The sequence below is a fragment of the Pleurodeles waltl genome, chromosome 3_1 (genome assembly GCF_031143425.1).
Source record: "Pleurodeles waltl isolate 20211129_DDA chromosome 3_1, aPleWal1.hap1.20221129, whole genome shotgun sequence".
NCBI lineage: Eukaryota > Metazoa > Chordata > Amphibia > Caudata > Salamandridae > Pleurodeles > Pleurodeles waltl.
This window is the reverse complement of record NC_090440.1, coordinates 1,032,779,989-1,032,794,472: the sequence shown is the minus strand read 5'-3', so window position 1 is coordinate 1,032,794,472 and position 14,484 is coordinate 1,032,779,989. Positions and strand designations below refer to the sequence as shown.

Genomic DNA, 14,484 nt, shown 5'->3' with positions numbered 1-14,484 from the left:
AAATACCTAAGGTTTGTGATAGTGCGAAAGCATTACCAATTCAAAGTTTTGCCATTCGGCATAGCAGCAGCTCCAAGAGTATTCACAAAATGTCTAGCGGTAGTAGCAGCTTACCTAAGAAGACAACACATACATGTCTTTCCTTATCTAGAAGATTCGCTAATAAAATCAAGCAATTTTATACATTGTCAGTAGCACGCTCAATACACAATAGAAACCCTACATACATTAGGGTTCACTCTCAACTACCAAAAATCCCATCTTCAGCCAGCACAGGTACAACCTTAACTAGGTGGTATTCTCAATACGCAAAAAGCCTTAGCCTATCCACATACACAAAGGATACACACATTCCAAAATCTCATACCACAAATGCAGCTGAATCAACAATACACTGTAAGATTTATCATGAAACCATTGGGAATGATGGCATCCTTCATAGCAATAGTACCACATGCAAGACTAAACATCAGAACTCTACAACAGTCCCTCTCACAGCAATAGTCTCAAGCACAGGGTCAATTGCAAGATCTAATGTTGTTGTTAGACTGCCAAACACACAGGTCCCTTCAGTGGAATCTCAGCAATTTAATGAAGGGGCGGTCCTTTTAAGATCATGTGCCTCAGACCACAATAAGAACAGATGCATCCATGATAGGTTGGAGAGCTCATCTTAACAAGCTTACCATTTAAGGGGGATTGGATTCAAAACAGCTAAGTTATCACATAAACCATTTAGAATTATTAGCTGTGTTCCTTGCCCTGAAAGCGTTTCAACCACTTCTCAAACACAAGACTGTCTTGATAAAAACAGACAATATAACGACCATGTATTACCTAAAGAAACAAAGGGGACACATTTCATCTCAACTGTCCCTTCTAGCCCAAACAATATGGAAATGGGCAATTCACAATCACATTCATCTACTAGCAGAACACACCCCAGGAATACACAGTCAGCTAGCGGATCTCCTAAGCAGAATACACCAACAGATACACGAATGGGAGATTCACTCTCAGGTACTTCATCAGTACTTTCAAAAGTGGGGGACACCACAAATAGACTTATTCACAACAAGCGAAAACGCAAAATGCCAAAACATCGCATCCAGACACCCACACCCTCTGTCCAAGGGCAATACTCTATGGATCAACTGGTCAGGGTTATTTGCTTACGCTTTTCCCCCTCTCATACTACTTCCTTTTCTGGTCAACAAACTGCGTCAGACCTCTCTCACCATGATACTCATAGCCCCAACGTGGGCACAACAACATTGGTACACAACACTCCTAGACCTGTCAGTAGTACCTCACTACAAACTTCCAAACAGACCGCATTTGCTAACACAAAACAAAGGGCAAATCAGACACCCAAATCCCAGTGCTCTCAACTTAGCGATTTGGCTCCCGAGGTCATAGAATTTGGAAACTTGCAACTTCCGTTAGAATGCATGGAAGTTCTCAAACAAGCACACAAGCCTACAACTAGACAATACTATGCTAACAAATGGAAACAATTTACTGACCCACTTAGAGCATCAATACAAGATATTGTATGCTACCTACTTCATTTACAGAAGCCAAATTAAGCTTTCTCATCCATTAAAATTCATCTTACTGCAATATCAGCATATTTGCAGTCTATACAACATACCTCTCTCTTTAGAGTCCCAGTTATCAAAGCCTTCATGGAAGGACTAAAACGTATTATTCCACCTAGAACACCACCTTTTCCTGCTTGGAATCTGAATATTATCCTCACAAGACTAATGGGCCCACCTTTTGAACCTAAGCATTCTTGTGAGATTAAATTTGTAACTTGGAAAGTTGCTTTCCTAGTAGCAATTACTTCATTAAGAAGAGTTAGTGAAATACAAGCGTTCACTCTTAAGGAAACTTTTTTCCCATGTACACACACACCCACATAAAGTTGTACTTAGAACTAATCCAAAGTTTCTGCCAAAGGTTGTATCACCTTTTCACATAAACCAAACAGTGGTTTTGCCAGTGTTCTTCCCACAGCCAGGTTCAGCTGCAGAAAGAGCCCTTCACACTCTTGACCTGAAAAGAGCTCTAATGTATTATGTGGATGGAACAAGAGAATTAAGGAAAACTAAACAGCTTTTCGTTGCCTTTCAACAACCACCTAAAGGTACTCCTATCTCTAAACAAGGATTAGCTAGATAGATTGTTAAATGTATTCATACATGTTACATTAAGGCAAAACAACAACTTTTAATCACACATAAAGCTCATTCCACTAGGGAAAAAAAGGTGCGTCTATGGAATTTTTAGGAAACATACCAATGGCAGACTTATGCAAAGCTGACACCTGGTCTACACCACAAACATTTACAAAGCATTACTGTTTAGATGTATTTTCAAAGCAACAGGCCAATGTTGGTCAAGCTGTCTTAAGAACATTATTTCAAACAACTCCAACTCCTACAGGCTAGCCACCGCATTTTTTTGGGAGAGTAACTGCTTTGAAGTCCATGCATAGCATGTGTATCTGCAGCTACACATGCCATTGAACGGAAAATGTCACTTACCCAGTGTACGTCTGTTCGTGGCATGTAGTGCTGCAGATTCACATGCACCCTACCTCCTCCCCGGAAGCCTGTAGTCGTTGCAGTTTTCTTATTGGTAAATATGTATACACATTTACATTTGCAAGGACATCTATTTTTACTTACTATTTTTGTAGAACATTTATATTCTTACACTCCATCACTCCTTCCTATACCCTTTTGCGGGAAAACAATCTAACAACTGAGTCCATGCCTATGCGCAGTATGACCGAGAGGAGGAGTCACTCGCTCCTGTGACTCAGAAAACACTTCTTCGAAGAAAAACAACTTGTAACACTCCGAGCCCAACACTAGGTGGCAGAAGCAATGCATAGTATGTGAATTTGCAGCACTACATGCCACGAACACATGTACACTGGGTAAGTGACATTATTATTATATATATATATATATCCTTGTTAGTCATTTGTGGAGCTCTTTGCTTACAACACAGTGGTGCATTTTCCATCAGCTAGGCTGCACCGTATCATATTTCCATAATTGTATTTCACACGAGGGACCAGTGAAAACGCACTCTCCAATGGCATTTATCTAATTTGTTGCAAAAGTGAAAATGGCTTTCAGTACTTCCTAAAAGACTGATAGCCGTTATCACTTTTGCGATCACCACTAGGTACACCACATTTGTCCGGAGTGTATCTTTTGGTCCAGAAAGTGACCTTTTTGTTAGTTGGTGTAAATCCGTTCAGTAGTTTTTGAGAAATTAAAGAAAAACATAAAGCAAAAAAAAAAGTAAAAATTTTTTTTCACTGGGAGTCATGGCAGACCTACGGATCCTGTGAAATGTTTTAAAAGGCTCCTGCGCTTAAATGAAGCCCCTGGGTGGGCCAAGACCCAGGGGCATGTTAAAAATGACGGTTCGCACAGGGCCCCCCTCCTGGGCTTACTGAAGCCCTGGGGACCACCACCTCTCTGGGGCCATGCAACCACCCATGCGGGCAGTAATGGGGAAGACTGCTTACTTCAACCTCTCGCTGATCTGAGGCGACCCAATGCCTGGCTGCCCTGCCTGACTGATGCTAAGTCGGAGCCAGAGGGCTCGCTGAGACCAGGAGAAAGGGCATACACTTTGGAGCCCCAAAACTGGAGAGCAGAGTACAGAACTAGCAGCCTCAAGCCGCCCAAGTAGGGGAGAACTAGGACGATGAGCTGCCATATGGTGGAAACCGAGGGGACAGAGAAACCAGTGGGCGCCATGCTGGGTGGTGCATATCCCTGCTGTGAGTGCCCCTGGCCTCGTGATTCGCTCTGTAACAAAACCTATAACTGGGACCTCAGCACTCTTTCTACGTGGACCATAGCGTTCCAGGGTGCACTGCAGACTGAGGCTATGCTGGGATCCTGGAACAATACAAGGGGCTGTCCCACGATATGACCCGGGCCCTCTGGCACACAGTGGTCCTATATTATCTCTGAGTCACCAGGTCTTTGCCGTTAAGAGGTAGGCAAGCAGCTTTGGATTATTTGCTTTTGAAGCTGCTCAGCTAGTCCTCATCGCCCACACCTATCATCCTTCACCATGGGGGAAAGATAGACCTCAATGGGCAGTTCAGCAGTATAAAATGGACCAATACACAGCCCCTGGAAGACTTAGGAGAGGAGAAAAGCCCCTGTGGGGAGACACCCATGAACTTGTACACACCCTGTGAGCCCTCCAGAACTCAGATTCTTGCCGTGATCGAGGTGTCCGGTGCTGTTATGCAGGCTAAGATTGAGGTTGTCTCCCTTGATATTGGACTGTTCAGAGTGGATCTCCGCAAGCTGGTGGAGAGATCTCTGGCCACGGTGCAACGTGTCAATACACTACAGAATCAGGTGTCCTCCTTCAGGCTGGCTCTCGCCACCTTAACAGCCAAAATAGAAACCCTGGAATGTAGCGCCGAAGATGCAGATGGTCGGTCTAGGAGATGCAACCCCTGCTTTGTTGGCTTCCCAGAAGATGTCAAGGGCCAGTTGCCTGAAATGTTTCTTGAATAATGGATCAGGGAGGCATGCTTGCCTGCGACTCTGTCTCCTATGTTTGTGATCAAAAGAACGCACCTTGCATTCACCCTGAGACCCCCAGTGGGAGGTTCGGCATGTATCCTCATCGCAAAAATTCTGAATGAGACTGGGACTCTATCCTTCGAGCAGTGCAGACAGATGAACCCAAGTTTGAAAACCATGTGATCCAAATTTTCGCAGATTACACTCGCCTAGTGTGGCAACTTTGGGTCTCCCTTGGTAGGGTGAAGCAAAAACTCAGAGCCATGGGACTCCAGTACATGCTGCTTTACCCTGCCAAGCTGAAGGTCCTTCAGGCTGGCTGCACCCACTTCAAAGGCAGCTTGGAACTGGCTTGAGATATGTTGGTATGGCTAGATCTGTGTTGCGATCACCCGGACCCGCCGGCTCGGGACCCTCGACCATCACAGGGAAAGAGGCAGAGAGGAAGTAGAGCATCCCGCTCCTCAACGCTAGTCTTCTGGCAGGATGGTACACTGGTCTTGGAGGTCCCAGGTCCAAGACTGGAGGTGACCAGGAGGCACGTCATAGATCCTGAGCAACCGGGATCAGAGAGGAAGCAAGAACTCTGGTGGAAGTGATGCCAGCCTCCAGCTTTGACAACTGCTGCATTGGTCTCATAAATGAGATAAGGCCCTCGGACAGATCGTCGTAAGATTCTCCCCTATCCATGGATAGGCTCTGACAGAAGTAATCTACAATGCGGTGCGGCGCGGGCCCTGTGCCTTGAGCCAAAGACTATAACTCTCAACAAATCCAAACTGACGGGGGCTACCCCCAAACAGATTGCTGTTGGAAATGAACAAAAGACAGATGCAAATCCTTGGGCTGGCCACATGTGGTCCATCCCTTATTTAGCTGAAAGTTGTGAGTGACTGATGCGCCTACAAAGTAGCATGTATGAGACTGCAGCGGGCAGTGACGAGATAGGTGTACTTGGCATGTTTGGTAGCGATCTTTTGGCAGTGCATACGCAACTGGAGTTTGTGACTGAGGCGGTGCCTAGAGGGGTGGACTGTGACCCAGTGCTTTGACACAGCAAGGCTGGCACGTGACCCCTCCCCCCCCCCCCCCCCCCCCCCCCCTCAGCACAAGATATATTTGATGCTGTGAGTGTGTGAATAAGAGATGTGACTGCAGTGTGTGAGAATTGGTAACTGCTATTGGGGGGTGTTACAGGCATATTTGTGTTTTTGGTTTTCCTTCCGATAGAGCACTGATGTTGATTGTGAGGCTGGATGGGGGATTGGATGGTGTTTGGGGATACATATATTGATGTTTTGTGTCTACGTGGTGGGGGGGGTTAGATCTGTAGTTTTACTAAGCACATGGTAGCAAGGACAACAGTGACATCACTTGACAGGGGGGTGCGGGGTGATAAAGCACACAATGTATACTACTTATAAATTCCTGACATGAAGGGCCTGATTACGACCTCGGCGGAGGGGATTACTCCGTCCCAAATGTGACCTATAGCCTGCTCGCCATATAACAAGTTCCATTATATCCTATAGAAATTGTAACATGCCGGGCGGGATATCCGTGACATTTTGGACAGAGTAATCCACTCCGCCAAGGTCGTAATCAGGCCCAAAATGTCTGTGGGCTGAACTCCTATGTGAAACAATGCAGGGTGCAGACCTACCTCCCCAAACATGGTGTGCAAGTGGCTCTGCTTCAGGAGACGCATCAATCAGACAATGAGGTACACAAACTACACAAAAAATGGAGAGGCCAACTGTAATCCGCCACACAATCTTCATATGCCCAAGGGGTCATTATCTGGGTTGCCGCAGGCCCCATTCGAGGTTCGGGGATTCCAGGCAGTTACAAAGGGCCAGTACCTACTAGTGCACAGACTATTAGATGGCATGGAGATGTGCCTGTTGAATGTCTGGACCCTAAACCCTAAACATGTATGACAAAAAATGTTTGCTCGAGGAAAAAATTAATTCCGTGCATAGGGGTACCCATGCTGTAGGCCTGCAACTTTATTTGTGTTCTAGATGGTGAACTGGACAGGCACTACCTGTGGCCCCAAACAAAATAACATATGACTGACTCCCTTAGTGCGGTTATGGATTGTCTGCACAGCATATATGTGTGGAAGACCAAGCACCACGGGGAGTGAGAATACACTTGCTACATCGCAGCCTGCGAGGCTTGTAGCTGCCTTGATCGGTTCCTCATATCAGATAACATGGCGCTGGCTGTGCCCTGCTTCCTGACTATGGGCCAGTTCTTCTCAGATCATGCCCCGGTGTTGCTGGAGTGTGAGGTGGAGGTGCCCTTGGGTCCCCTTGTGGTGTCTGTGCCCTGAGACACTGAAGGATACACTGTTTAAGGGGGAGCTACGAGAAATGACAGCAGGGTTTTTCGGCACAAACTGGCTAACCACAGGGGGAGAGGGTTGGAGTGGGACACGTTGAATGTGGTGACTTGACAGAATTGTTGTCACGAGAAAATTATTGGAAAAATAACTCCTGGAAGGTGAGGGGTCCTTAGTGGACATTCAGTGCTAATGCACGGACATACAGGAGAACTGTGAGACTGAACTGCAGGCGCAGCGTGGTGTAGCTCGGATATGGGACAGACTGGACTGCCCGACTCGATGCGATTATCAGCAATTGCTCCACTGAGAGGGGAATAAATTAGCAAGGCTACTGCCGTGGCTGCTGTGTCAAGATCGCCCCCCTCTTATCCTATCTTTTCAGCACCCGACGTATTGAGAGCGACGACGCAAGACGGCATAAAGGCATTGCTGAGGGACCACCTAGCGGATGTCTAATATAGGCCCGCACGCTTCCCTACTGGTGCTCCACTATTATCTAATCTGTTGACCTCCCTGCGCCTCTTGGAGGTGCAGAAAAAAGGTCTTGAAGAGGGCCTCTAGTTGGGGGAACTCACAGAGGCGCTTGTAGCCATGGCGCGATGTAAGGCCCCTATCCCTGACGGCATGCTAGTGGAATATTATCAGACATACGCTTACCTCCTGCTACCTCTCCTGCTGGAGGCACTCTGGGTTCCTTGTTGCAATCCATGCGAGAGGCCCAGATTGTTAAGCTCCCAAAAGAGTGCAAAGAAGTGGAGGATCTCGGGTCATACAGTCCCCTCTCCATGTTGTCTGTAGACACCAAATACTGGCTAAGGTTCTCGCCTTGTGAGACTGGGACGCCTTGTGACTCGTCTTGTTTGCGAGGGCCAATGTGGCTTCATGCCAGGCAGCATAACTTGCAAGAATTTACGGCAACTCTTTTATCTACTCACTCGACAGCAGGCACTGAGGCACGAGTAGCAGTGGTCGCGCTTGACATTGAAAAAGCTTTTGACACTATAGAGTGGAGTACTTATGGATCGTGTTGGAAACTATGGGTTTGGGACCTGAGTTCCTTGCCTGGGTCCATCTCCTATACACCCAACTGACAGCTCTTGTCCATACTGGAACTGGGGTCTCAGAAAGTATACACACAGCAAATTGTCCCCACTTCTCTTTGCGCTCGGGATAGTGCCTCTTGTGCAGTGACTGATGTGAGATATGGCCAGGTGGGATGTGAAGGTGGAGGACCGCACCAGTGGCGTCTCTTTGTGCAGATGATGCAGCACTCTACATAAGTAACCTGAAGCACTCTGTTCCTGTATTATTAGACATCATGACAACTTTAAAGAATGTCTCTGGCTTGCGTATTAACCAGCGTAAGTCAATTCTCTTTCCGTTGGCGAGCCTGACTGGAGTGGATGCTGCGGATTTACCCCAAAAGGTGTTTGACTGGGAGTGCAGGCATTTTTGATACCTGGGAATGCAGGTGGCCCACTCAGATATGCAGCCAATTATGAACTGAATATGGGATAAACAGTCGCTCGCCTGGAGGTTTCCATCCATTCTGGAATCTCCTCCCAGTCTCTATTATGGAATGAGTGACAGTGAGCAGAATGGTTCTGCTTCCCGCAGCCTATTTGTTTTACAGAACTCAATGTGTCTTATTCCTCTGCGCCACGTTCATTAAACTCAATAGCCTCTTATTTAATTTAATTTCCTGACTGTCGGCTGGACGGAGTAGGGTAAAACTGAAGGTGCTGAAGCTCGACCCAGAGTTTGGGGGCCTGGGTATTCCAGACCCTCAGTTGTATTACTTAGCGGGAATTCTACAATACGCCAGATGACAAGGCCCTTCTGGCAGGCTGGGAGCGGGTGACATACATCCCAGAATATTTAATGAGTGGTGGTTGAGGGGGTGTCCCTACAAAGGCCACATTTGTAGTCCTGAGATGTGGGTGTCGGCTGTTACGATTGTACTCTGCAGGGCCCCATATGCATGACTATTGCCTCTGAAACGGCTGCCAAGTTTTAAGCCGAAACAGTCTGTGGTGGACTTGACACGATGGGATGATGGAGGCTGTGAGACCATAGGAGACCTGTAGCAGAATAGGGTATTCCTCACAATGGATGAGGCATGGAGGGGGGGGTACCAACTGGACCCCCACACCCTCCCCCCGGCCAATTCTTGCAATACACCAAAATCTCTCTCACAGTTAGTGATGTAGCCTTCCTTCCCGGCAGAGCCTGAGGAGTTCCCCATGCTGTGGCGCCTCCTAGACCAAGGCACTACTAGAGGCATGGTATCTTGCATATTCAAAGTGCTGAAAGCAGATCTCAGAGTAGATATATCTGTGATTTGGGACGGATGGACCCTCTCATCGAAGCAGACTGGCAACAGGCATTTGCACATGTGCAAGACGTGGCCAGCAATGCCTTTTAAAATGCCCACAGTTTCACTACCTAAACCGTAGTAATCTTGTTCCCCAAGTGCTTCAAAAAATGTATGCAGTATGCTCGTCCTGGTGCACATGCTGTAGGTTTGAGCCGGCTTCCTTCATACACATGACCTGCAACTGTCCCAGGCTACAAGGTTACTGGGCGGCCGTATTTGAGGATCTGAAAGAAATCACAGGGATACAACTCAAGTCCTCGGTCAAGCACAGCCTTTTTGGTACTGTCTAAGCGTCCCGTTGCGATACATTGGACCCAAGCTTGTCCACCTACCCTGGGAAAATGGAGGGCTGACTTTGGCAAATAGAGGCTAGCCAAAGAGAGGAGGCTAGAGCTGGTCCTTATGGACAAGAATGCAGAAGGGGATCTGAAATGTGGATAGATATGTTAGAGGACCTGGACATTGAGAAGATGCAACCGACCGCACAATTTGGACATACGCAGGATACAATTGCTGAAGGGACACATAGTGGGGACGAGGGGCCTGAGGAGATAGGTAGACATCAACTCCTGAGGGACCTACGCCACTCCACACTGAGCTATCCTCATGAGAGGCCGGCAGTTGCTGACACAGACAGAGGTCTGGCTTCCCGGACCCTATGAACCCCTATTTTCACATGAGACGATAGACACATATGCACTGACTGTCCAGCCATATTTTGTTGATCCTTTTGTTTTGCTTTGTTTTATGGTATAGTAATTTGTTGTTAATTGCATAAAAACCTGCAAAGTTCAGATCTTTGGGAAGTCGAGGAAGTTCCTCAGGGTGCTTTGGATGAGGGACAACACCCTACTTAGTTCATTGCTCTAACTTGGGGAGACATGCGCAGCTTCACCTAGTGGTGTTGCTCCACAAGAGTCTCCATACACAAGGTACTCTGTGTTTTGCCATATGCAGCCTTGGAAATTGCGATTGACATGTTCTGTATTCTTGATGTTTGCACAGTGCATCCATGGTATACAGATCAAAATGAAGTATGTAACAAGATTATATAAATATGCAATAAAGATATGTATAAACAAATTGAAGTTGTTAAGAGAGATTTTGAAAAAAAAAAACCTAGGGAATACATTATTCCAATTGACTTACATTGAGAAAGAGGAGATTTTACGAAGGAGGCAGATAAAATAAAGCCCTTTTGGGCTTAAAAACATTGAGACTCTCTTGCCTGAATCCAGTCTGTTGGCATGTATGGTTGTACTGCCATAGCCTCTTCCGTCTGCCCTCAATGTTCTGTTATAATGCTACAGCCTCTCTTGCCTGTCCTCCATGGTTTATTTGTTGCCCTTACCCTGCCTTCCCTTGCCTTCCATGGTCTGTTGTACTGCTGCTGCCCCTCCCGCCTTCCTAGTGTGGTCAACTTGTTGTCTCTACACCCTCCTCCCTGCCCTGAATTATCTAAGTCCGTGCTGCTGACATCTGCCCCCTCACAGTATTCTAATGAACAACTAGATTGCTAACATTCTGTATTTATTACAAAAGTGTGGCATGCCTGATGTCATCTTGATATAATCAAAACCCGTAATACCTAAAGCATTTCTTTTAGACATTATTATAAAAATGAAAGGGTCTTATTCCCTTAGAAATTATGGTAACTGCTCCGAAAACATTAAAATGAGGACATATTTTCTGAGTACTCAAATAGGAACAAAGCGATTTTAAATTATTTGCTATCTTTTTTTTTTATCCAGTTGATCACTTAAATATTTGTTACACTTAGGGGAGAGGATGTGGCGTTACATCCAGAGGTGAAGACTTTGCAATTGGGGAACTAGGTTTGAGTTTCGATGTCAGCTCGACATTCTCTGATTCTGAGCAAATTACTATCTCCCTATGCCTAAAACCAAAATGAATGTGTTGTTGTGTAATGTAACTGATGCTCATGTAAAGCACTCCAATACCTTCAGGTCAAGTCTGCGCTATATAAAACTTCAAAAATTCCTAAAACATTACATGTTTTGCACACTCTTGTCACTGGGCTATACCTGGGCTGCATTTGGGTGATGTGTGCTACCCTTTTCCTCTGGTGGCCTTCTTGGGAGACTTATTTGTTATGAAGCTACCTAATTTCCTTATTTACTTCAGTATCCTCGGTAGGAAATGCTTTCAGTTTCAGTTAAATTCAGAATGTTAGCACTCATTGGGACACTGTAAGCAGCTGATAACCAGGGAGTTAACTGGCAGTCTGCTGCTGATGTTGAAGGTGCATGTTTCAGCCAACATGTCAGAATGTATTCATGAAATGGAAAAGAAAGATATTTGACAAATCACTTAAAAGATGTCCTAATTTGTCTTTCTACAGCACTAACTATAGTTTATATGATAAAATGAGTCCCCTCATTGTGTTCCTTTCTAAATGGAATGTTTTAAGTTTTCCCAGTTTGATTAAATCAAGATGGCTTCAGGTGTGCTACACTTTTGTCATAAGTAGGCTGTTAGCGCTCCAGTTGTTCTTTAGAGCACTCTGGGAGCCTGCAGTAGAGCACAAGGAAATCAAGTGTCAGGCTGCTTCTGTTGGAAGTATGTGTTTTATTGACAATGTCAGACTAAAACTTTTTCTAGCTCATGCAACAAGAATTTTCAATTTAATTAAGGACACGGAGGCGAGGATTATGCTTCTTCTTCTTTGCTGTTTATTACTCCACAAACACAGCAGCCAATAAAATTAACCTTTTTGAAAACTATAGTACCCATAATTATTATGTCATTGCATCCGTACATACTGACATATATAACTGCAAACATCCATGACAGTTTCTCTTTCTTTGCATTGAGGATTAAAGTCTTAGAAGTATGAATGAAGAGTCTTAAGAAGAAATCCAATAGTTGGGTCCATGTAGAGGCAGTAGGGTCCAAGGAACATCCAGACCAACGGGTTGGATGACAACACGAAAATCACCTTGGGAACATCACACAGTCTTCTCATCGGAAACTGTGAATAAAGAGAAATAACCATGTAATATCCAGGTGTATAATATTTAAAATAATGTACTATATGCTATCAGTCATATGTGAAGATAAGCATCTCAATGAGGTTAACACTATTCAAAAGAGCATGAACATCATTAAAGAATTTTTTGTTGCACATTTGAATTCTCATTGCAGCTAGAGGGTGAGATAATCCCTGCCTCCGTGTCTTTAACAGAATAGAAAATTCTTGTCACGTAAGCTAGAATTTTTTTTATTCTATGTTACGAACAGAGACTTCAGATTATGCTTGTTTAAAGCTGTTGAAGGACAACCGAAGCTACATCCAAAATTGGTTTGTAATAAAATGTTTTAAATGTAGAGTCAGATGACCAGTCTGCTGCTTTCATTATATCTTGTAACTGAGAACCCATGGAAGAAGATTTTGATGCCATTGCACCTCGTACAGAGTGTGCTCCAAAAACTGAAGTGTCTATTCCTGCCTCAGTGAGAATCCATCTCAACCAATGAGTTAAGAGTAGTAGAAGATACTGGATGAAAAGGTCTCTGAAGTGCAATCAGTAATTGACCCACAGGAGATTGATGGAACTCTCTAGTACGGTCTTTGTACTCTTTTAAACATTGTACCACATATAGTTTAGGGTTTTCCAGAAAACTGGGATAGGTTACTTGCCTTGAAAATGTTTTTGTCCTTCTGGAGATGGAAAAGGTAACTCCGTCTGGGGAGAATACTCAACCAGAAATATCCAGAGCTTTCACATCTGACACTCTTCTACATGATAAAAGACATAGTAAAATAGTCAGTTTAGCTGAAAGTTGTTTCCTAGATAGGTCAACGTCATTAGGTCAGCGTTACAGGGCCAGTGTCGTAAAAAATGTAGGATTATATTAATGTCCCATAGATGTGCATATTTTGGTTGTGGATTATTAGACAAACGAATACCCGCCATTACTCTAGATACAAGAGGGTATTCTCCTATGGGGTTCCCATGTTGGGATATATGACCTGCTGAAATGGCTGTTGTATAATATTGACTGAGCAAAAGCTTAGTGCTTCCGACCCTATATCTGCCGTGAAATTGAATATGGAAGTAATGGGGCCCCCTAAGAGATCCAAATTCCGAGGGTTGCACCAACCCACCCATCTATGCCAGGCTGAAGCGTAGCACTTATGGGTGAAATCTGACCAGGATGCTGAAATGAAGGAAGCAGACTGTTCCGAAAGATCCGGCAGATACCAGCGTTGCTGGAAATGCACCAAACCTTGAGCCCGAAGGTTGCCCTGGGCTAGGAGAGAAGAGTCGATCTGTAATCCCAGAATTTCCACATGCCGAGCTGGTTTAAGAGTTGATTTCATTGCATTGATTAGAAAGCCCAGATCCTGTAGTAACTGAATGATCCATTCTAAATGATGGAAGAGAAGAGGAGTGTCCTGGGCCATAAGTAAAATGTCGTCTAAGTAGACAATCATTCAGACTCCCCTGGCACGGAGATTCTCCACCACTAGTTGCATAACTTTGTTGAAGCACCAAGGTGTGGAGGAAAGGCTGAATGGAAGGACTTTGAAGTGGAACCATTGATCTTGCCACCTGAATTGTAGATATTTCCTATTTGGGGGGTAAGGGGGGTGGAATCAGAATTGTGAGATAGACAATCTTCAGGTCCAGTCGTACCATCCAGTCGCCTTCTCTGAGAATGTCCCTGAGAAGATGGATACCTTCCGCCTTGAAGTTGCGATATAGTACCCAGGTGTTGAACTCCCTCAGGTTGACTACAAGACGTGATCCCCCTCCTTTCTTGTCTACTGTAAAGATATTTCTGCAGAACCCCGAGGGTCTGGAGGACACGGGGAAATTGCATCTTTGACCAGCAGTTGCTGAATAAAAGCTAGATCTAGTTGGGAAGAATGAATAGGTTGGGGTAAGGACATCTGGTGAGGACTCCCAAAAACTCTCGCCAGAAACCTGCTACTGCCTCTAGTACCTATCGATGTGAAGTCAGTGCTGACCAACTGTGTAGAAAAAATCTGGTTCTGCCCCCTAGTGCCACTAGTGAGGGAGAAATCAAGCTTACCTTGAGGGTTGGAACCGGAGTTGTAATTGCTACAGAAACCGCCTCAGTTAAGACGGCGCAACCTGCTCGTTCTCCGGCTGGGTAGAATGTGTCTCCGGGTTGAGACGAATACCCTCTGC

At 45.2% G+C, this 14,484-nt stretch overlaps 1 protein-coding gene across 1 annotated transcript in view; it reads left to right on the top strand.

The window, feature by feature from the left end:
* LOC138284949 (protein mono-ADP-ribosyltransferase PARP14-like) overlaps nt 1-14,484 on the top strand; it is a 745,301-nt gene that overhangs the window by 120,334 nt on the left and 610,483 nt on the right. The window lies entirely within an intron of this gene.